This window comes from Tiliqua scincoides, chromosome 2 (assembly GCF_035046505.1).
Source record: "Tiliqua scincoides isolate rTilSci1 chromosome 2, rTilSci1.hap2, whole genome shotgun sequence".
In the NCBI taxonomy this organism is placed as follows: Eukaryota; Metazoa; Chordata; class Lepidosauria; order Squamata; family Scincidae; genus Tiliqua; species Tiliqua scincoides.
Window position 1 is genome coordinate 223,815,307 of NC_089822.1, and position 24,818 is coordinate 223,840,124.

General features: G+C 46.6%; 1 pseudogene; it reads left to right on the top strand.

Annotated features, from left to right (window-relative positions):
• Positions 1–17,265: 17,265 nt before the first annotated feature.
• LOC136642780 (5S ribosomal RNA) lies at positions 17,266–17,384 on the top strand (annotated as a pseudogene).
• Positions 17,385–24,818: the final 7,434 nt, after the last annotated feature.

Consider the following 24,818-nt stretch of genomic DNA (forward strand, 5'->3'; position numbering starts at 1 on the left):
AGTAAATGCTTTTTTTTGGAAAAGCAAAACAAAAAGTCATTCACCAAAGCATTTTTTTTTTTCTTTTAAATTCAGAAAGCACTAGTTGGGAACCAGGTAAGTGTTTGCGTGAGCAGGGAAGGGGGCAGGGGGGCAGCAATGGTCAGTGGCATAGCTAGCGATCCTGCTGCCTGGTGCAGAGCTCAAGATGATGCCCCGGAAGTGACATCACATCCAGAAGTGATGTCACTCCCAGGTTTCACTTTCATGCCCACTTTTTTTAAAAAACGGAAAAATACAAAATCTGCCACATCCCCCAAGCCGCTTGCTGCCTGCCCCCAGCACCAGCTCCCTCCTACTCACCCCCAAGTTGCTGGCACTTCTCCAGAGGAAGTGGTCGTTCCCTGCCTCTGTTCCCTCTGCGGGCTTTCACTGGGCTGCTGTAGCCCTGCCAGACACATTGGACGGGGGTGGGGGTGGGGGTGGAGAAACGGTTGTCTGGTGCCATGCACGCCTGACCAGCCAGGCACATTGGACTACAGGGGCAATGGGCTACACTGAGGCCAGCCCTGCACCCCTGTGAGGGGAGGTCGGGGCATGCCCCCTGCCAGGTGGCCATTTTGTTTGGTGGGCAGAGCTCGGTCCCGCAGCTGCCTTGCGGGGCTGGGAGAGGAGGCTGTGGAGAAGCCCTCCTACTCGCTCCCAGTGGCTTCGGGGGAAGGAGAACTCAGGGCAGGTGGGCGGGAGGAAGTCGTGCCTGACTTTCTGAGGCTGCCATCCTATCCGCCCTTACCTGGGAGTAAGCCCCATTGACTATAATGGGGCTTACTTCTGAGTAGAGGTGCCTAGGGTTGTCTCTGAGTGAAGCCTCGCTCGCAGAGGCTGCGGGGAGGAGGACTTGGAACGAACAGGAGGAAAGTTGTGCCTGACAGTCTGAGGATGCAATCCTACCCACACTTTCCTTGGAGTAAGCCCCACTGACAACAGTAGGGCTTAGTTCTGAGTAGAAATGCCTATGATTGGCTCTTAGTGCGGGAAGCAGCGGTGCTTCCCCTTCCTTCCCTTCCACTGCTGCATCTCTGAGCAAGCTGGGGGTGGTTGGCAGCCCCGCCAGGGAAGCTCCCTTGCCTCAGCACCTGCAGGCCTCAATGGGGCTGCTGTTGGTTTTCGGGCAGGGGAGCTGCGGTGCCCTCTCAACACTAAGGCATCCTGCAAAGGCTTCCCCCAGCTCCGCCAAGGTCTTAGGTGGAGCGGAGCACCACCTCGACCCCCTTCCCAGCTCCACCAAGGGCGAGCGGGTGGGCAGGCTGCCTCTCCCGCACCCCCCTCACCTCTCCATCCTGCCCGAGCAAGGGCAGCCAAGGCGGGGCTTCCCCAACCCCCCTCCGAGGGGCTTCCCCACTCTCTCCCAGCTGCTAGAGGCTGCTGCTGGAGGCTACGGGGGGGGGGGGAAGGGTTTAGCCCATTGCCATGTGTGCGACTTACACTCTCCTGCACATGGCAATAACAGTGGATTACTTTTGCCCCTCCCCCGTAGTCCAAGTCACACGCAGGTGTTGTTGCCCCTGGTGTTACCCCCCAGCCCCTGATGTTGCCCTCTTAGGAGCTGTAGCCCACTGCATTTGCTACCCCTGCACCCCCTAGCTACGCTACTGGCGATGGTGCTTCAGCGATTACAGCTCCATCACTACCAAGGGGCTTGCTTGTTACCTGAGGGGCAGAGCTGGCCTCTTGCAGGCTCCTGGAGGCTCACAGCCCCCTCTGATGCCTTCTGTGGCTGTGTAAAAAGCCCTTGTATCAGATCAGCAGTTACTTGCAGTTTTCACTGGAAGTAAGTAGCTGCTGATCAGAGATAAAGATTGTTTACACGGCCATGGAGGACATGGGGGGGCCTGTAAGCCTCCAGGAGCTTGCAAGAGGCCAGCTCTGCCCCCCCCCATCGCTGCCATTGGAGCAGGGTCACTTCCCTTAAGGGGGAATACTCTGCTTCTGGTTCCCATGGTGGCTCATGACCCACCACTTTGGAAACCATTGCACTACACTGCATGCCCTTGAGTAATGAACACCAAGGGCTCTTTTGTGTAGTCTTAAACATGTTTATTCAGTCGTTTGCTTTCTTGTCATTCTTTTCATGTGAGCAACCTGGATCGCTTGCCCATGATTTCAGAATTCAGCTTGACTTGTCATTGAAGCCACCCTGCTGGGTGTATTTGGAACTCAGCTACTTGCCATATATTGTGGCCATGAGGTGGCAGGATTCCAGTTTTTCCTTTCTCAAGAACTTAGGTGATGTGTTCCCAGAGCGAAAGGACAACCGGAGTTGACTTGGTGTTAATGCCAAACTTTAAATGTTTTGACGATAACACTAAAACACCGTTACCAATTCCTGCAGAGTGCCATTCTCACTCCCCCCCCTTCCTTTCCTTCTCCTTTCCACATTGTAGCCTTTTGTATGTCTCTGGCATTAATCCCTCACTGCCAGGGTGTGTAAATTAAAGAATAATAGAGCTGCAGAGGCATAAGCTTGCAATGATGGGGAATGTATTTGTCTGCTAAGAAGCAATTTCAGCGAAAATTAACTCAATTTCATCTGAAATAGTGAAGACCGGCATAAGCTGGCAGATCCCTGAGGACAGTAAAATTACTTTGTCAAAGCTCTGCTTGCTAAAATTAACCAAGCAAGCACTCCAGGTTATTGGAGAGATGCTGGTAGTAACTAGGTCTTAATGAACAAAAATAGCTTTTTGGATAAATAAGGAAAGTGCAGAATATATTTTGCATTTTGCTGATGCTTGCAACCTGGTGGTTCTGGCAGACAAGACCTTCCATTGTCTGTTGTGTTCGCCCTGACATCTCCGTCCTCATTGTAGAACTTGCAAGAACTTTGCTTTGATTGTGACAGCTTGGATAACATTATACCAGTTGGTAGCTATTCACTACAATTAGACTCCTTTCAGTTGACTCTGAAGAAATGTCAACTATCAACCCACGCCCTCTCCCAAGCATTGCCTGGACATTTTAAGTCTCGCTTCTGGTTAGTACTGGCTTGCTAGGAAACATTACATAGTTGTCTACCTTTTTATTTACAGGGTGATGTAAATACAGGGGGTTTGTTCAAAAAGCACACATATAGTATTAGATTTTGTATTTAGTATTAGATATTGGAGAGCTCATAGTATTAGATTTTGGAATTTGATTCATTAGATCAGTGTTTCTCAATGTTTGTTGACTACTTAACTCTGTCCCCCTATTCCACTTCACATGGTCCAGCTATTTGAAGTACCAGCAAAGTAACTGGTGATGACACCATTGCCAGTTACATCTGGGTTGGGAGGACAGTTGCGACATGACAAACACCAGTAAGAAGATTAGAGTTGTCAGGAGGGCTTTTTTGAGCACAGAAAAACATGTTTTGGAGCTCCCTCTACTGAGTCTAGCGTCCTACAGCTGTTTGTTGTATCATGTTCCTGGTTTCACTACCGGGTGGTAGGTGCCAAGTGGTTCCATTAGTACTACTGGTGGTACTCATACCACTGGTTGAGAAACACTGCATTAGATAAATGTGCAGTGTTGATAATATCCATTATAGCTAGTTGGGTTCTCCAGAAGTCTTTCTCACTGGACAAGCATAGGAACTGCCCTGGACCGGATTCTTGATTAATGAATACAAGAATCCCTCTAATTTAATATCCCTTGATTATCCCTAGAGGTGTTTGAAAATGGTGTTATTTACCTTACTCTGAAGGAAGCCCTTTGTGTTTAATAAGATTTAGGATATAAACGTATCTTACTCACCAGAAATGTATTGGCAACCTTCAGTCTCGAAAGACTATGGTATCGCGCTCTGAAAGGTGGTTCTGGCACAGCGTCTAGTGTGACTGAAAAGGCCAATCCGGGAGTGACAATCCCTTCCACACCGGGAGCAAGTGCAGTCTGTCCCTGGTCTGTCTCCCTGGCTATGGGCCTTCCTTCTTTGCCTCTTAGCCTCAGACTGTTGGCCAAGTGTCTCTTCAAACTGGGAAAGGCCATGCTGCACAGCCTGCCTCCAAGCGGGCCGCTCAGAGGCCAGGGTTTCCCACTTGTTGAGGTCCATCCCTAAGGCCTTCAGATCCCTCTTGCAGATGTCCTTGTATCGCAGCTGTGGTCTACCTGCAGGGCGCTTTCCTTGCACGAGTTCTCCATAGAGGAGATCCTTTGGGATCCGGCCATCATCCATTCTCACGACATGACCAAGCCAACGCAGGCGTCTCTGTTTCAGCAGTGAATACATGCTAGGGATTCCAGCACGTTCCAGGACTGTGTTGTTTGGAACTTTGTCCTGCCAGGTGATGCCGAGGATGCGTCGGAGGCAGCGCATGTGGAAAGTGCTCAGTTTCCTCTCCTGTTGTGAGCGAAGAGTCCATGACTCGCTGCAGTACAGAAGTGTACTCAGGACGCAAGCTCTGTAGACCTGGATCTTGGTATGTTCCGTCAGCTTCTTGTTGGACCAGACTCTCTTTGTGAGTCTGGAAAACGTGGTAGCTGCTTTACCGATGCGCTTGTTTAGCTCGGTATCGAGAGAATGAGTGTCAGAGATCGTTGAGCCAAGGTACACAAAGTCATGGACAACCTCCAGTTCATGCTCAGAGATTGTAATGCAGGGAGGTGAGTCCACATCCTGAACCATGACCTGTGTTTTCTTCAGGCTGATTGTCAGTCCAAAATCTTGGCAGGCCTTGCTAAAACGATCCATGAGCTGCTGGAGATCTTTGGCAGAGTGGGTAGTGACAGCTGCATCGTCGGCAAAGAGGAAGTCACGCAGACATTTCAGCTGGACTTTGGATTTTGCTCTCAGTCTGGAGAGGTTGAAGAGCTTTCCGTCTGATCTGGTCCGGAGATAGATGCCTTCTGTTGCAGTTCCAAAGGCCTGCTTCAGCAGGACAGCGAAGAAAATCCCAAACAAGGTTGGTGCAAGAACACAGCCCTGCTTCACTCCGCTTCGGATGTCAAAAGGGTCTGATGTGGAGCCATCGAAGACAACAGTGCCCTTCATGTCCTTGTGGAAAGATCTGATGATGCTGAGGAGCCTGGGTGGACATCCAATCTTGGGGAGAATCTTGAAGAGGCCGTCTCTGCTGACCAGGTCGAAAGCCTTTGTGAGATCTATGAAGGCTATAAAGAGTGGCTGTCGTTGTTCCCTGCATTTCTCCTGCAGTTGTCTAAGGGAGAATACCATATCAGTGGTGGACCTGTTGGCTCGGAATCCACACTGTGATTCTGGATAGACGCTCTCTGCAAGTACCTGGAGCCTCTTTAGTACAACTCGGGCAAACAGCTTTCCTACAACGCTAAGGAGAGAGATGCCGCGGTAGTTGTTGCAGTCACCCCTGTCACCTTTGTTCTTGTACAGCGTGATGATGTTTGCATCCCTCATGTCTTGAGGTACTCCACCTTCTCTCCAGCAGAGACAGAGGATTTCATGCAGCTCAGTGACGATGATCTCTTTGCAGCATTTTAGGACTTCAGCAGGGATGCTGTCTTTTCCAGGTGCCTTGCCAAAGGCAAGGGAGTCCAGGGCCACGTGAAGTTCTTCTAGGGTTGGTTCACTGTCAAGCTCTGCACCAATTAGAGGCACCAGAAATGAATGCCTCTAATTATGCCATATGATTGATTATTTCTGAGAGTTATTCATCCCCAGCAACAGTGCTAACCAGGCATACATAAAACAAAAAGAAAGGTTTTTCTGCTCTCTTGGAATTTGCTCTGTGGGGAATATGTATTGACAAATTCCTTATTTTAACTTTTTGGCATAAAATACATTCCTTTCACCAGACAAATGAAGCATGGTGATACTGAAGGTACTGAAGGACAGTGGAACTGACCTGAGCCAATATTCCAAGTTTTCTTATGGATCCACTTAGGAACCAGGCCAAATGGAGTGTGATGTTGAATGAGCAAATGATTTATTTCCACCTTGCTTCGATTTCTTTCTTCCTTTCACTTTTCGGGAGTGTGTTTGTGTCTTTCTGTTCAATAAAAGTAGAAAGTCTCTGCACAAGCCTGCCTGACGCTTTCACTACCTAAAACGACTCACTGCCAAAGAAATACTTCTCTTGCTGTCGCATATTTATTTTTCAGCAGTTGCTTGTGAATATAGGCTGCGGTTATATATTCTTGGCTGTGTCAGACCCTAATGTCAGGTGGAGGAACCTGAAAGAATTACCTACTGCCTTAAAAGGGAGGTGTCCCCTGTAAAGGGTGAGCTGCCAGCCGTTCTGCTCATAAACCAAAATGCAGCGTAGTAAATTCCAACCCGGTTCTGTGTGTGCTCATTTCCTTTTGATGCGATTAATTGTCGAGATGACTCCTGCTGTCATTAAAACCAGCAAATGCATTTGGTGCAGGAAACAAATTGCCGACCAGGCGGCAGATCATCAGGGCCGGCGTGCTCCGCTGAGACCTTTTGTCACACTACTATTCACTCGGGTTGCTTTTCATGTTTACTCATCTTTCCCTCTTACGTGGTGGTTATGGGCACAAGGGGCATCTCTGTTTAAAAAAAAATGCACAACAGAAAACAGTCCCTTGAACTTTCCTCTTCTTTGATTGCAGCATTTGGTTTGCCCATTTCATCTGCTCTGTTGACTTCTAAAGCCAAGTTTTCCCTATTGTCAGCTTGGCTGAGGAGAGCCAGGTGCAATGTGCTACAGCCAGAAATTCTGGCCACATGACTCCTTTGGAGTCTCCTTTGGATTGTCTCCTTTGGCCTTGTTAGCAGAGATGTCGGGGACAAAAAAATGGCTATCCAGGCTCCTGGCAGAGGCTGTAACAATGTGGGCCATGTGAAATATCTGTGCTTCAGCCTTCACGCATGTGGTGATCCAGGTTGCCAACTTGGATGCATCCACAGATTTGCAATATCTGTGGCAGGTCTTGAGGTCTCAAAGAGTGGCCCGCAATGTGGCAAGACCGCCAACCCTTGAAAAATGAGGAAAAAACCTGGTACCAGGGCTGAGTCCAATAAGAAGATAGGGCCAAGGTACTAAAGGGACTAAAGGGGTAGAGTCCAGCAGTGACCCCAAAATGGCCTGAGATAGGGCCATCTTATGATGAGGTGAGCTGAAGCAGTCACTTCAAGCAGCACTGTAATCGAGGCGGCAAAATCCGCCACTGCACCTTGTCATCACCCTCGGTTAGTAGATCTTCATCGGCAGCTCTCTGTAAATCTTCAATGCAGCCCCACCCCCACTGCCCATAGATCCTGCCCCCCATGTGTAGTGTACAGACATTTATGTAAATGTGCAACAAGTCAGTTGAGCTGTGGCATTGTGGGAGCAGCTTGCTGTCTTGCTGTTGAAAGGAAGTGTGTTGCTGTGTGTCTTGGGTAGGTGAGCTTGATTGTCGTTGTTGTTGATTCCTTCCTGTCTTCCTCCTCTTCCCAGGCTGTCACCACCAGTACCTCCCAGTGGGACCCATGAGAAGGGGGTGCAGGGGTAAATTGTACCCAAGCCTGGGGTCAAAAAGGGGACCTGGGAGCCACAGAAAGGGTCCCAAATTTTTTTTGGGATCTTACATTTTCTTTTCTCACCAGGGTCCACTGGGGGTGGTGGTGCAAGGGGTATATCATGGGCCCATGGTCAAAAGGGGGGAGTGGGCGCCAAAGGAGGGGAGTGGGAAATTTCCTGGGATCTCAGAAAATGCTTGCATATATTGTGTGAAAACTAGCATAGTTTTATATATCGTAATTTGTAGACATTATAATCCAATGATTGCATAAAATTATAATCCAATGAAGAAGAAATTTGTTATCCTCTGATAAAATTTCCTCAGAGCCCCAGCCTCCCAGAGGAGGCATCTAACTAAAAAGTCATAAAAAGCAAACTTGCAAGTTCTCCAGAACTTTTTCCACAGAATAGATGTTAAGAAAATGGAAAGGCAGAGGAGGAAGAGGTCATGGTGGAAACTTTGGTATCTAAGGATGGAGAGTATGTTCACTGTGCATTCAACAGACTTGGGTCAGGCTCTGATAAATGTGAAGTGGTTTTATTTCACACTCAGGGCTGCTGGGACAAAGAAGCAACATATGCTTCTACATTCATATTTTGGATTTACTGCTGAGTACGCCAGCTTCTTCTGAAAGTTCTTCATCCAGTAACCTTCTCTTCAGTGGTGAGGGTTGTCTGTAGAGTGGTTGAAAGGGAAAGTGAATAGTGGAAGCATTTGGAAGCTAGCAGGCTGGGGCATGGAGCTAGGGGAAGCTGAGGGGAGGGGGTCCATGAAGGTAAGAGACATTCAGAATTCTGAACATTTTTGAATAATGGAGAGCTTTAAGTGACCTTGCAGCACCAGACTTTGTTGCCACTTTCCACTGACCTCCGGTCCATTTTTTAGGTCATCCTTACCTTTCGTTTTCCTCTTTTTAAGAAGGCATTCTGTAATGATGCCATTCAAAGGACTGAATGCCAGGGGTGATGTTGGAATGTTCCTGTGAACTCTCCTCTTGAAGGAAGATTTGGAACATTTTAATAAAGTGGATTATAAGGACTTGGGCACAAAAGCAACCTGTTTCCTTCTGACAGGAGCTTTAATCTTCTCCCTGGGCTGCTGACAAAGGCTTTTCTTAAAGAAAACCCACGATCACAAAAGGGGAAAATAGAAGAGAAAGAGAATAGACACAGAGAGGTGTGAGGTGTTGAAAGACACCCATGAATTGAAGCTGCTTGGGTGTTAATTGTGTCCTCTTTTCCAGGGGCCTGTTTTCCTTTTTCTTTTCCAATTCTGGATCAATGGTTGGGGGCAGGTGAGCCCGATGGAGGAAAGAAGAGTCTTTGATTAGATAATCTTAGTGGTAAGAAAGGGTATTGAACAAAACAGCAGAGTCAATGCAACAATTAAAAGGTGAAGCATCTGCCTTCCTTTTGAATGAGAAAGACCTGAACTTCACAAAGGGAGGATCACCTCCCCAACCCTGCACCCAATTTTATTCGGAGCCTAGTCTTCATTAGGAGGAAAGTCTGTGACCTAAAAAACGTGTCCCAGTTTCATGTTGCTACACACGTGGCTTGAGCACAGGCTGCACATTTAAAGGAACAAGCACAGCCATGTGCCTCAGACTTATCCAGAAAAGGTGGTGGTTTAGGAAGGGTCCCTCAGATGAAGTTTGGGGCAGGTGACTTGCTATGTAACAGAGTTCGACAACTCTGTTGATTGGCTCATGCAGGTCAAGTTGTGAAGGGGATATAATGAACAGCTGAGTATCGATAGCAGATATCTTTTGTTGGCATCCTTCAGTCTCAGAAGACTATGGTGTCGCGCTCTGAATGATGGTTCTGGAACAGAGTGTCCTCTCCAGTGCGTGAAGCCTGGGTAAAGTAGATAAGGAGGATAGACTGTTTCCCATGCAGTAAATCCCCCCTCTCCACGTCGCTGAAATGGTCCAATGGAAAGGCAGAGGCCAATACGGTTGGTTCCAGCGGCGTCGCAGGAGTTGCCAGAACGTGACTGTGTTCAGCCATGAACCGCCTCAGGGACCGCCTCCAAGACATAGTGGAAATGGAAAAAGTGCAAAAGAGAGCGACTAAGATGATTACGGGGCTGGGGCACCTTCCTTATGAGGAAAGGCTACGGCGTTTGGGCCTCTTCAGCCTAGAAAAGAGACGCTTGAGGGGGGACATGATTGAGACATACAAAATTATGCAGGGGATGGACAGAGTGGATAGGGAGATGCTCTTTACACTCTCACATAATACCAGAACCAGGGGACATCCACTAAAATTGAGTGTTGGGCGGGTTAGGACAGACAAAAGAAAATATTTCTTTACTCAGCGTGTGGTCGGTCTGTGAAACTCCTTGCCACAGGATGTGGTGCTGGCGTCTAGCCTAGACGCCTTTAAAAGGGGATTGGACAAGTTTCTGGAGGAAAAATCCATTATGGGGTACAAGCCATGATGTGTATGCGCAACCTCCTGATTGTAGAAATGGGTTATGTCAGAATGCCAGATGCAAGGGAGGGCACCAGGATGAGATCTCTTGTTATCTGGTGTGCTCCCTGGGGCATTTGGTGGGTCGCTGAGAGATACAGGAAGCTGGACTAGATGGGCCTATGGCCTGATCCAGTGGGGCTGTTCTTATGTTCTTATGGACTCCGGCTCCGGATTTTGCCTCGAGGTTGACTCCTCAAGCCTTTTCCATAATTGGATGTAGCCACAAGGCAGTGGAGGTTTGGGATCAGAGTTTTCCTTCTCTCAGATGAGCTGCCTTCCCAGGCTAATGAGTCCCATCTACCCGGTGGCTGTTTAGTCGCCTCTTACGACAAGTACAGCCAAACTGAGGGCCTATTCTCATCTCCAGCCCCCAGATATCAGAGCAATAGAAAGTAGGGAACTTTGCAAGGATGGTGAATGTATGTGTTTTTGTTTTCAAAGATGAGTTTCAGGAAAGAAAATTGTAGCAAACTGCAAATTTTGAAATTAATCTGATAATTTATCCTGGGGCCAAGGTGCACATTACCCTGAATATACACTTGAGCCCTGTTTTTTTTTCTCCATTTTGTACAAATGGTGGGGGAGACACACCTGAAGCAGTGTGGCAGGGGATGCAGCAAAAGCTATTTGCTTCTGCTGCAGTGTCAACCCTGACTGTGCCCCCATTTGCTATTTTAATGAGAAAAAAAGCCATCATTGACTTTCAATAAAGGGTGTTGTTTTCTAATTAAAATAGCATGCAGGGAGGGGGGGGAGGGTACAACTGCAGATGGAACCGGGATGGGGCTGTAGGGTTGCCAACTCTGACTGAACATATTCCCGAAGGGGTTTTCTCCCAACATGATATAATGTTGGAAATGCCTGAAGGCCCGGTTAAAACCTTCTGGCTTGCTTTCAGTAACCACCTGGAAGTTGATGCTGATTCCTGGAGACTCCAGGCCAATCCTGGAGGGCTGGCAATGGTTCCGTGGGGCAAAGCTCTAAGCGTTACTGACCCCTCCTGCCTTGGTTTTGTTCTGTTTTGGGCACCTCTCAGAAGTATTTGTAAAATAAAATAAAATAAAAAATTGGAAAAAAAAACATGCTGGTTCAATGTAATATGTGTTTTGGCCTTTCATTACACGATAACTCAACAGGGATAGAATGCAGGGTAGTCAACCCAGAGAGTAATAAATGAACGATATGGGAGAGTCATAAGAACATAAGAACAGCCCCACTGGATCAGGCCATAGGCCCATCTAGTCCAGCTTCCTGTATCTCACAGCGGCCCACCAAATGCCCCAGGGAGCACACCAGATAACAAGAGACCTCATCCTGGTGCCCTCCCCTACATCTGGCATTCTGACTTAACCCATTCCTAAAATCAGGAGGTTGCGCATACACATCATGGCTTGTACCCCATAATGGATTTTTCCTCCAGAAACTCGTCCAATCCCCTTTTAAAGGCATCTAGGCTAGACGCCAGCACCACATCCTGTGGCAAGGAGTTCCACAGACCGACCACGCGCTGAGTAAAGAAATATTTTCTTTTGTCTGTCCTAACCCGCCCAACACTCAATTTTAGTGGATGTCCCCTGGTTCTGGTATTATGTGAGAGTGTAAAGAGCATCTCCCTATCCACTCTGTCCATCCCCTGCATAATTTTGTATGTCTCAATCATGTCCCCCCTCAGGCGTCTCTTTTCTAGGCTGAAGAGGCCCAAACGCCGTAGCCTTTCCTCATAAGGAAGGTGCCCCAGCCCCGTAATCATCTTAGTCGCTCTCTTTTGCACCTTTTCCATTTCCACTATGTCTTTTTTGAGATGCGGCGACCAGAACTGGACACAATACTCCAGGTGTGGCCTTACCATCGATTTGTACAACGGCATTATAATACTAGCCGTTTTGTTCTCAATACCCTTCCTAATGATCCCAAGCATAGAATTGGCCTTCTTCACTGCCGGCGCACATTGGGTCGACACTTTCATCGACCCAATCATCACACTTTCATCGCACTTTCATGCGAGTCTATGACTAGCAAGAATGTGATAACTCCCTCACACAGAAAATAGACAGTAGTACTGGCTGCGCTGACTGTGTTGGGTCTGCAGGCCCAGTACATCAAGAGCCAGGCAAGTACAGACAAAGATCACAGTTGCTGGGTAGAACCACCTTCTGCCATGTGAGTCTTTCCAACACTGTAAGCCTCTTTTGGGTTCTGCTGCCATTGCAAGTCCAACGAGTGTCAGCTCCTCTCTCAGTTGGTGGCCCCTTTGTACTGTGGAACTCCCTTCCATGCCCTCTTTATAGATTTTTGGCTGCCTGTTAAAGCCCTGACTTTTTAAAAATCATGTCTTCCTGTTTAACTATCAGGTCTCTTAATAAATTGAGAATTCTCTGTTGTTATTTAAAAATTGTATTAGCTGTTTTTTTCTGTAAGTTTTGGTTTTCAGTGTATTTTTTTTTAATTTTTGTTGTACACTGTCCTGAGTCCTTGTGAGAAGACCAAGATATACATGTGAAAAATAAAATTAAAGAAAAATAATTATTACCCTTGCACCCTCCCCCCCAAGAAAGAAGAAAGAAGACATGAGACAGAGGTTTTTGGCCAATTCAGATTGGCAGCAAAAAATTCCTACCTGGCTCCCTTACGGACAACCAGCTAATCTCAGATTAGATGCAGGGAGGGCAGGTGGGTCAAAGATCTGCACCAAAACTGAGGGGTAGGTAACAGTTCCCTCAGGCACTCCCAATGTCTCTGCCTCAACTGGTCCACCACCAATTGGCTGCTTTGAATTTTTTAGCACCTCTGCCCATGCCTCAGAGGGGGGCCTGAACAATGGACTGCAGCATGTTAAGCACACCATGGCTTCTATTGTGTCATCAGTATACATAGTGAGAGGACAGGTGGCAAGGGATTTACAATCTATTCTTGTAACACAAGACACAAGGTGCTGCAGTCGGATTGGGGAGGCTCAGTTTCTAATCTCCACTTAGCTGTGAAACTCACTGGATGATCTAGGGATAGTCAGTATCACTCAGCCTAATCAGGGTCATTGTAAAATCCATGTACATGCAATACCCTGAGGACTTTAGATCAGCGTTTCTCAGACTGTGGGTTGGGACCCACTAGGTGGGTCATGAGCCAATTTCAGGTGGACCCCTATTCATTTCAATATTTTATTTTTAATATATTAGACTTGATGCTACCATCAAGCATTTGGGGGAAATGTTATATACTGGTACTTTTAACAAGCTACTATGTATATTCTTTTAACAATGATAGTCAATGGGACTTACTCCTGGATAAGTGTGGGTAGAATTGCAGCCTAGGATTGTTAAAAATAGTCCTGCTTGATGATGTCACTTCTGGTGATGACATCACTTCCGGTAGGTTCTGACGCATTCTCATTCTAAAATGTGGGTCCGGGTGCTAAATGTATGAGAACCACTGCTTTAGATGAATCGTCGGGGGAGGGGGAGAATGAAAAAATGAGTGAGTGAAAAGGGGCTCTTTTAATTCTTCTCTGCCCAAAGTAACAGCACAAGCCTACCAAGGTTTACTCAGAAGAAAGACCCATTCTGTGCAACGAAGCTTACTCTCAGGTATGTGTGATTCCAGCCCTAAGGCTATGTTTCAAGGGCATTTTGGTTTGATTTTGTTTTGTTCCCAAACTGACATTGATTTTTTGGGTGTTACTTTTGAACATGCTTTGTCCCCCTTACCAGACGACATCACTATGACATCTGATTATGTCAGATAATGTGTGCTGAATTTGACTGGTTGATAAGAGCACATCAGGCAGAAAAGAGCAACAGTAGCTATAGGGATACCAGGGTAGATAAAGCTCTACTAGCAGCAGAGGTGGTATGAACAGCAACTTGTGAGGATAGCGATAGCAACAAGGGGAAGTGGATAAGGTGCTACCAGTGATCAAATGGAAAACGGCACTAAGCAAAAGAAATCTACTAGGATAGTGATTCTCAACCAGTGCTACTCGTACTACCAGTGGTACTTGAGGTGGTGTCTGGTGGTATGTGTGAGAGCCCCAGAACTCTGCCACCTGGCAACAAGACCAGCAATGTTCTTCACAAGCAGCAGTGGGAGGCTTGACTCAGTGGGCATTGCTCTAGCGTGTGCTTTTCATGTGCTCAAAAAAGCCCTCCTGTCTATTCTTACTGGTGTTTGTCATGTTGTGTCTGGCTTTCCATCAGGAAGTAATTGGCGATGACATCATCACTGGTTACTTCCAATGGTACTTCCAATAAGTGAACCATGGGAAATGGTACAGCTGCGGACAAACACTGAGAATTGCTGTACTAGGGACATTAGCCCTGATCTAATCACACTTGCATGTTGCCTTTCAATGGGCAATTTCACCCATCAATTGTGGAAGCAGAGAAAGAGCTGGGGTGGAAGAAGGTGAAATCCAGCTCCTCTCCCCTCCCCTTTCTAAAACCCAATTAGCACTATGTGATGTCCATGGCAGTATTCCACCTCTCCCCCCAGGTGGTCTGGGGCTAAGGGATGTGGCAGACATGGTGCGGCTGACTTACCCCTCTGACGGATGGACCACAGAGACCTTTTGCTAGCTTGGCAGAGGCAATTTATTCCGGTAAGTGATGACATTCATCCCAGCCCAGTTGGCCCCACTCCTTCCAGCCATGTGACTGGCCTGAGCTCTTATGAGAACTCAGGCCCTACTCCCCAGGAGACCCCTTGCCTGGAGGCTGAACCCAGGCAGTACTTGTTTGGTTCTTCTACACCTGAGGAGACTCCTGCTCCTGAGGAGACCCATGTGACCAGGGCCAGGTCTTGGCGACACACTATTGCAAGATTTTTGGACAATGTGTACACAGCCCTTGCCATTAGATAGGGGGAGGAAGAGAATGCACAAGAAGGGTTTCCATGTGTGCTTGCATGATTTTTCATTAATGTGGCATAGTTAGCCTGTGTGAGTTCAGGCTGGTGTAGTGGAGTAGCTAAGAGTCAGGACCTCTCTTGTTCAAATCCTGCCTCTGCCAACAATTCTCTATGGGGTTGTAAACAAGTCATTCCCTTTCAGTCTTAGATGCTACATGGGGACAATACTACTCACAGGGTTGTAGTAAGGATGACATTAAGGCAATACTTGTAAGATGCTTTTTACTCTTAGAAAGCCCTATACACATGCGAAATATATATTAACCTAGGGGTAGCCATTCAGCAGCCTGCATCTTTGAGCAGATGTCTGCCAACTGGCTTGCGACGTCTGTTGATTTTTGTATTTTTTTATGCCTGGCCATTTGTACAGTCATCCAGTTTCTCCAGCAACTTCTCCTGAAGTTATTCACCTTAACCCATGGCCATGAATCCCCACTGTGTACCGTGACGGCCATTCTTCAAGAAGCATTTTCTTTTGTCAGTTACAAGAATGCCACCTTTCATTGTCATTCTGTGCCCTCCCCATTCTTTTGTTAGGGCTGAATGGTGCGAAGTAAATTAATTTTTAATATACTTTTAATTTTAATATCCTCGGGTGTTACTGTGTAAATGTTAAGCGTTCTGATATGACGGCGAGAGAAGTGTCTATCTGAACAGATAGAAGCTTTCGACGGGAATGAGATTTTTCTCCCCTTGTGCTGTCTTTGACAATGCCTTTGAAATACAGATCCTCTCCAGCCCAGTTTGTCACCAAATTGATTGTCTCACCCTGGTACTTGAAATTAATGCTGAGTGAGAGTCATGTGGAATATAGAGCAAGCAAATATTGTGGTCTATTTTTTTGAGAACCCTGTTTCTTTAAATGACAGGCCACGCTCTCTTTCTGCTGTAACCCTCAAGACTCCAGTAAGGTGGTATGAAATGAAGGGTTAGCTAATTTCTCCTCCATTCTACAAAGACTGGTTTCAATATGTGTTCATTTTTGTTCATCTTTTCTCCTGCGGGAAGAAAATACCCATCCTTTAAGACAGGGCCTCTGACAGGAATTTTATCGGGGGGTACAAAGTTTCTTTTGGGCCCCTTTCCAAAGGGAGGGCAAAACAGAGGGTGGCAATAGGGGTGGACGGAACCGAGACAGGGAGGGGGTGAAAGGGGGTAGGGTGATGACAGCTGAATAGTCTTTGGAACCCAGGTCTACCAAGCCTCCTTATGCGTGGCCCAGATCTACCAGCTCGTGCAGTGTCGAGAGCTAGATACAGTAATACAGAAAATCAAACAAACACCCAAGGGGCTCTAAAATCTTTCCAATATAGAAAATCGTTGCTGAAAATTAGCATCATCGTTTTTAGGCTCATACTAGAATGGAAAGTGTCCGGTGTATACCAAAACGTACTTCTGCAGCAGCTTTAGTCCTGCCACTGTGACCCTAAGCAGTGGAGGGTGGTGACAGGGATGGGCAGAACTGGGACAAGGAGGGGGTGAAATGGCAGTGACAGCAGGAATAGTCTTTGGAACCCAAGTCTACTAGAATGGAAAGTGTCCTGTGTGTATCAAAACTTAATTTTGCAGTAGCTGTAGTCCTGTATACACTCCTTCATGGTATTCAGATCTATACGCCAAAAGGCCACTGTGGCAGGCCAGTTGCCTCCCAGATCTGACACTGTGTCAAGGAGTGTCATGTATGCATTCCTCAGCCTGTGCATATGGCTTATGGCAGCAGCAAATGCTGTGTGCCCACAGTAGTGCCCCCAGCATCCCGTGTGGGCCGCGAGTCCTGGTGAGATCAAAAAATGTGAGATCAGAAATTTCTGGGCTGCATTCTTTGGCTCCTGAGTCCCTTTTTTGGCCCTAGGCCAGAATACATACTGCATTAATATTTTCCATTTTTATAGTGTGTTCTGAGTGTGCAGACCACTTCCATATGCATTATCTTGTATTTGAGAAGTATGGACATGTGCTGGCCTCACCACAAGCCCCAGAGGATGAGTGAGTTGCATTGGCTGAGCTTGGCTGACACAGGGGTCTGGAGGGGGTCATAGAGAGGGTGGGGAGAGGGCAGGCGGCGGGCATTCCTGGGGCAGGCGGGTGGGCGGGGAGCAAGAGTTGGAGCCAGGATCCAGCAGTTATGCTCTTGAGGTGGTGCAGATCCGAGTAGCCCCGAGTAGCTTCACAAGGGGAAGTGATTCCCCTTGCCCCAGGCTGAGCCACTTTCAGCCCCAATCCTGCCTTGGATGCAGTGCAGGCCCACTGGCCTGTCTGCTCCAGGAGAGGTTAGGATTGGGCTGTCAGGCACTTTTCTCCTTCCTGACATTGAAAAGTGAACCAGGAGTGGAAAGATGAGATTAATGGGTAGGGATGGGGAAGCAAGACATGGGAGGAGGAAGGGTCCAGTGCCCTTATTTCATTCACTCGTCTTAAGATCTCTGTCTCTTTTATTACCCTGCACATGCCTGATCTTGTCTGATCTCAGAAGCTAAGCAGGGTCAGGCCTGGTTAGTACTTGGATGGGAGACCCCCTGGGAATACTGGGTGCTGTAGGCTTATACACCATAGTCTTTCGAGACTGAAGGTTGCCAACCACAACCAGATTCACCCTGTTTGATTTTACCTTAGATTAGAATGCTTCTTCATGCCAACTTTCATCTTGCTATGAGATGACACTGAAGTGAAAGACGTTCTCTTGCAAAACTGCTGGTTCTTCATTTTCAGAGTGAGGAGAAGAGTTGGTTCCTTTCTCTAGCAGCAGTCCAGGTTTTTCTGTGAAATGAACAGTGTCACTGCAACACTAACAGGGTCTCCTGCAGCTCTCATTGTTTATAGAAGAGGGCTTTTTGGCAGGCATGCTTGCATGACAACTGACACCTGCTGAAATTCCCTCTTCCTCACACCTACTAAAGGCACTCTGTCCTCCTTTGTAGCTGGTCACTCTATAAATGGTGGGTATTTTAGCCACTCGGTTGAAAGGCTGCCTGCCCGGACACTCTTTCTAGATTAACCACTTTTCTAATTATGCTATAACTCATGGAATTCACAGCCACATGTTGTGGGAATGGCCTTTAAAAAGGGTTTAGAGGAATTCACAATGAATAGGTCTGTCAACAGCCATTTGCCTTGATAGGCAATTTATTTATTTATTTGAAAAAAGTATCCCACCTTTCTGCCACAAATGGCATTCAAGGTGGCTTCCTGACAGTTGCTAAAAGTGTCCCGACCAGTCGTGTTCAGCGCTTAAAATATTCCCCCACCCAAAAGCAAAAAAACCAGCTGACACATAGCAACTGAAACAATGCACACTGAAGAAAGTGTGACATGCAGCCAGAGGAACTTGTTGGGCCCCAACAGATGAAGCAGGAAGGGGGCAGGCATTAGATAGTGCAGCCTACTGTACTGCTGGTTTCTCTTTCCTTTTGTCCTCATGCTGTTATATTTCAATACCCCACACAAAGGGATATGGATCACTTGTGCCTGCCTTGTTCCTCCCCGTCAAGGAGGGGAAAAACAGACACAAAACCCCTGATGGTTTAATAGAGCAGCCATAAAAGAAGACACAGAAAAGGACAGAGCAGAAACATTGTCAATAGGATAGTCCCTGGCAGGCTCAACACAGTGCTTTCTGCTCACGGCCTTGTTTTGCCTGCCCTTCAGTGACCATAATACCAGCACCCTAATGTTCCTTTCCTTGCTCCTCTTGTAACTACTGTGCAACCTTTGGTCGTGAGCTGCTGCGCAGCGTGTCAGTACAGCAGAAAACAGGCTAGGACGTGGCTTGTTGCTTTGTTTAATAAAGACAATGGTGGAGATTGCCTTGGTATACAGTTCTTCATTTTCCTGTGAATTGGTGCATATGGAGCATGGCACGCGGGGATGGTCTCTTCATCAGCTCTTTGCAATCCTGAGCCGGAGAGTCCTGCAAAGCTCTCATGCAATGTCCTTAACTCTCTCCAGTATGAGAAATTCATATGGCTGGTCATCAGAGCATGCAAATTGTTGGAAGGTAAGGATACCACATTTAGGACATGGCTGCATCGTAGCATCTAGTGCAGTTCACTGAAGATAGCAAAACAATGGTCCTAAAACTTTTTTTAAAAAAATCCGAAGACAGTCCTGTTGGATCAGACAGAACCAATAGATAATCTGACACCTTATCCTGCTTCCCATATTGGCCTGTCAGGGAAGCCTGGGTTTTCTTGAGAAGCTCATAAGCAGAACATCATCCCGTATTTACAATGGGCCCTTGGTATCTGTGGGGGATGAGTTTCAGGACTCCCCACAGATACCAAATTCCATGAATAATGAAATCAGTGCAGGGTGATGGTGCCACAATTACTTACCTGGTGGCTACACCTGGCCGAAGTGTCCCAAATGTGACTGGAAGGAACATCCAGTTTGCACTGGTAAGCCAGAAGTGCTTTCCAGTCACATCCAGGAGGCCTTCTGAGGCACAGGGAGGCTGCACAAAGCCTCCCTGCATTTCATAACTCCCCCCAGACATGTCTGGAAGTTACTTCCGGTTACGTTCAGGAAGTCCTCTAAGGCCATCAAGCCATAAGCTTGGCATCTATCGATCAACAAATCTGTAGATGCCAATTGTGTAGATAAGGAAGGCCCACTGAATTTCCATATGTCACATTTTTATACCACCCTTCCTCCAAGGAGCCCAAGGTAGTATACATAGTTCCTTCCCTCCTTTTGTCCTCACAACAACCCTGAGATGTAGGGGAGGCTGAGAGATAGTGACTGGCCCAAGGTCACCCAGGGAGCTCCATGACTGAGAGCGGATTTGTACATGGCTCTTCCAGGTCTAAGGCCAACTCCGGAACCACTACACCATCCTAGCTTTCTTGACTCTCTTAACTATGAATTGTGTGCATCTGCTCTGAATCTACTGCCAATCAATTTCAAAGCTGCCCCAAAGTTCTAGCATTATGAGAGGAGAGATTGGTTTGGATACTGTTTTCCTATTATGATCAGAAGCAGAGAGGACTTGTACCTGCCCTCCTCCTGGGGAAAGCACATTCAAAGACAATGTGTATATAGGCTGACTTTCAACATGCTTTCACTGTGTGGATGAGAGAATTGGGGAGGATGTGCCCTCCTTCCACTCCATGCAATGGGCTGGATAGGCCAGATATAATCTGAACGGACGCTCAGGGAAAGGCTTCTGTCTAGCTGCTTTTCCCACACCATATGCCGATGATACAGCCTTGCTGTTCATGTATGTAGGAAAAGAACTTAAGAACAGGGCATTGTGAAATTAAATATCCCAAGTTACAAATACAGGCAGCATCATCTTACTGCCTTAGCGGTAACTGATCTGCCTGGTCAAACCAGTCATGTATAGAGCCGACCTGAGAGGGGACAATTGCTCTAAATGGTGGGGTGCAGGTACTCAGAGGCATTCATCAGGGGTATCGCCTTGTCCTTCCCAACACTTACTGATGCAATGACTACAAAGCGCATGTAAGTAAAAGCAGCAACTGAGCAAAGCTAATAAGTATAATAGGACATGTTAGAAACCCGTTATTGGATTTGTGTGTACTTTGCATTGATCCCTGCTGTGAGCCAGCTTGCTCATAGCTTCAATAAAGACTAATTGGTTAATGCTGATAAGTATCTATTTTAGACCCATCTCCTAAGTAATGTTTGGCAGCTCTAGACCTACAGCAAGCAGAGGCAGTAAAACCAGTGACTTCTCTGTATGTCTGTGCTTATTTAGATGACCGTTTAGCACGTTTTGAGAATGAGATATGTGAGAACAGCAGTGCATGCCAGATCTCTTCTAATAACTCAAATATTTATTGCTTACAACTCACTGGAAAAACCCAGCAGTTAAAACGTGGATTAGTAAAATAACAAGTACAACTAATATGAGAGCTTCCTCTGGTTAATGGGTCTATCTGGACAGTTCAGGTCCCTGAAGAGATGAGACAGATCCAAGCACTCACACAGGATTCCATGGCAATATGGAGGGGGGGGGGAACCTTCCCCAGTTTGATCAGATGACCTGTTTCATCCTGAGAGTTTCTGGGCTTTGCTCTTAAAGAAACAGTATGCAGCACTGCAAAACAGACAAAGCTGATGAAGTGCACTTTTTACATGCCTGGAATATTAGTATTTGGTATTCATATAGTAACATCAACATATATGATGCTGGAGGATGAGGAGGAGGAGGAGGCGAAGAAGGATGACAATGACGACTGGTCCAGGATTACCCAGTAAGTGCTAATGGCAGCAAAGTTGCAAGTTTCTTGGAGTGGGTCAGTCCACTGGGTGGGTCCTCTGATGATGATGATGATGATGATGATGATGATAATAATAATAATAATAATAATAATAATAATAATAATAATAATAATAATAATAATAATAATAATAACTTTATTTTTACCCCGCCTTTCTCCCCGAAGGGACTCAAGGTGGCTTACAACAGGTTAAAACAGATTAGAAACATAATTTAAAACAAATAAAAACATATTAACACATATCATAAAAACAGCAGTCAGATGAAAAATAGTCAGGTAAAAAGAGCATAGAGCAGCAGCAAGTCATAAAAGAATCAGGCCTGTAAAAAATATTAAAAGATGTTAAAAAGATGTTAAAAACACCGAGAACTCAGAAGGCTTGTTTAAATTGAAGGACTTCAGGCCTCGCCGAAAGGTCTCAAGAGAGGGAGCCATTCTTAAGTCAAGGGGAAGGGAGTTCCATAGCGTTGGTGCCACTACTGAGAAGGCCCTATTTCTTGCCGCCACCCCACGTACCTCCCTAGGCGGCGGCACTTGTAAAAAGGCCTACTCTGATGACCTAAGAGGACGAGCCGGATTGTACGGGAGTAGGCGATCTCTAAGATACCCTGGTCCAGAGCAGTATAGGGCTTTAAAGGTCAAAACCAGCACCTTGAATTGGGCCCAGAAATGAATGGGCAGCCAATGCAGCCGCTGGAGAAGCGGACTGACAACCCCTGATGCTGCTCTGTTCCCCCAAAGAGGTTCATGGAATTGTAGAATTCCTGCTTCCATTCCAGAGAAGCTCCATTTCGGGTTGTGACACTGTGGCTTTTTGCAAACACAGAACTATTACTGAACCATCATTATGCCCTATACCCCATCCCACCCTTTCTTGCATCCTCCATCTCCTCCCCCCTTTGGCATTCCTCTCCACTTCCCCCCACCTTGATGTCTTTACTGTCTCATGTTTTGTGAATAGACCAACTCTGGGAATGCTGGGATTTCTTTTTTTATTTTTTTCCCTTCCCAAGCACTGCATTTTGTTTTGATAAACTACAGTGTTTTGTCTGCAGAAAAGTATTAACCGCTTACATCTATTTTCTCAAAGACCATGCATGAATATTAAAAGGGATTTATTCCTGCAATGGCTCCAGGCAGTTGAGTAATCCATTATATGCTGTCATATCACACTGTGGTAATGTGAAAAGCTGGGAGTCCCTCCAGTAATCTTGATTAGCAATACGGGGGCATTAATTTTTGTTGTTGTTGCGATAAACACATTCCCCCTTCCCCATGCACAGAGTTTACATTACAAATTATGATGTGATTCTTAATCCGTTCCTTTGTTTTAATTGTAATAAAAGTAATTATGATGATGATGATGATGATCTTTTTAACAAAAATGTTGCTTATAAGTGCGTTTCCTGCTGGTAAAAAAGATGCTAAGTTACATTCTATCAATTAATTAATGAATTTCAGCGTCTAGTGAGTGCCAGGCTTATGTATATTTCAGTCCTGTACAAAGTCATGTACAATTTTAATTCTTAGCCCATGTTAACAATGAGCATGTTTCCAGACAATCAAGTATCAAAGCAGAGCAGAAGTTGAAATGCCGCATGCCACCCACAATGAGGAGATTGCTTGCAATCTATACTGAGGAGTGACATTTCAGTCTTTGCCCCAGTGAAGAGTTTTGCCAACGTTTTGCTTTGCAGGGCTCCAGCCTTTGCTCCTGGTGAAATCAGGCTCAGACTGCTGATGAGACTGGATCAGCAGTTGCTTTGAGTGGCAGCTTGATGGAGGTGGTGGTGTCCTGGGTATCCCCTGCACATTGTCTCCATAACTTAGCTGCTTACCTGCTGACCCCTTGGTTGAAGGGAAAAGGAGGAAAGTAAAGTGGTAGTAGGCTAAGAGCCCAATCCTGGGCTCAGCGCACCGGCTCACCGCCAGTGTGCACTGTTGCAAACGTGCCGCAAGACACATTTGCGGGTCATACCTCTGGGTGAGCACCGGTGGCAGCCCAGCGCTGGCTGGTGCCAGGCTACTGCCAGATAGGCGCGTAACCTCACTCCGCCACTTGGTGGTCGTGCAGACTGTCAATCAGTGGAGAGGTAAGCAGGAGTGTGGGGGGAGGTGGGGAGGAGGCATTCTGGGAGGAGGTAGTGGGGAGGGAGGGAGGCAGGAAGCTCCACCAGATCCAAAGCCTCTGTGTAGGACTCACCGCCTTACACGGAGGCTCTTGATTCACCACCGACATTTGGGTTGGCGGTGAATTGCGGGGCTTACCCGGGGGAAGGGGATGAAAGGATTGAGCTGTAAAGCAGCAATTGTCAACCACTGTGCCTTGGCACATTGGTATTCTGCAAATGGTCTGCAGGTATGCCATGAGAGTTTGGGATAGGGTCATTTATTAGAAGGGCTGTTAGGGAATGGGAGACCCCCACTGGCAGCATGGTGTGCTTTGTCAAATGTAAAAAAAAAGATGGGGTGCTTTGAAATTTTTAGTTCCTTCTCAGGGTGCCAAGAGAAAAAGGTTGAAAATCGCTGCTATAAAGCGTCTCCCAGGAGATGTTCTAGATCAACACCACTTTCCTCTCCTGCCATCCTCTTCTGCTCCCCAGGCTCTGTCATGAAAATAGGAGGAAGATGAGCTTCGCAAACTGCTGCTGATGGGAGAGAAATGTAGTATGTGCGTGCAGTCCTAAGAAAGAGGGCAATGGTGGTGAGTCACCACCTCACTCACAAGGTTGTGGGGAGGGGGGTTGGGCTAGTCCTTGGTGAAACTGTATTTGGTTGTTAACTTTTTGCCTAGTAGGGCTTGTGTACCTTTTACAGCTGCATGATGGACAGAAATTCAATGAATGAACCTCCCCCCTTTCACTTGCTGATTTTCCCCCCTAGTTTTGAAAATGAATGCAATTATCAAAAGCATGAGAGCACTGCTTTCCTGCACCTTTGGCATGCTATGTGCTTTGGCTCTTCCATGTTTATTTATTGACTTATTATAAAATGTGTATACCAGCCCTTCAACAACATTTCCAAGGTGGTTTGCAAAACAGAACATAAAGCCACAGTATACTCAAATATTACAAAATAACAGCAAGTCAAACAATGATTATAACAGCAATTAAAACACATTAAAAATAGCCTCGCCTCCAAGGGAGTATTTGTTCTTTTAGTTGAAGATATGCTTGAAAAACGTAATTGTCCCCAATATGTTATCCATCGTTCAAAATATATTTCAGCAACTGTGATGTGTGTTAATTGTCAGACTGCACACTCCAAGGCGCCTTGAGCTGCAATACTCTGAGCATTCACCTTGGAATAAGCGCCACTGAACACTGCGGGACTGACTTCCAAGAAAGCATGCAGAGGATTGCTCTATTAATGCTCATGCACACAGATTTTCCTAGATGTGCCCTAGAAGCAAGATCCCAGAAATCTAACTTTCTGGGAGATGCTGGAGAGGGAGCTGATTGCTGAAGAATGATGACTTGATGCAGCTTGTGTGTATGCCTGTGTGGGTACATCAAGTCTAAAGGTGGAGCAAGGTAGAATGAAGGACACTACATTAGGGATCAAAAAGCTTTGAGATTGATGAGCATGATAGTGTTCCCTTGAAGGAAAACGTGTGCATGGACAAAGGCCACGTTCATGACCTTGTCTTACCAAATGAGCTGCTAGGCAGCCCCTGCCCTGACCCAAGTGCCTCCTTGGTTATGATTGATTCATATCTAGCCCTTTGGGTGTC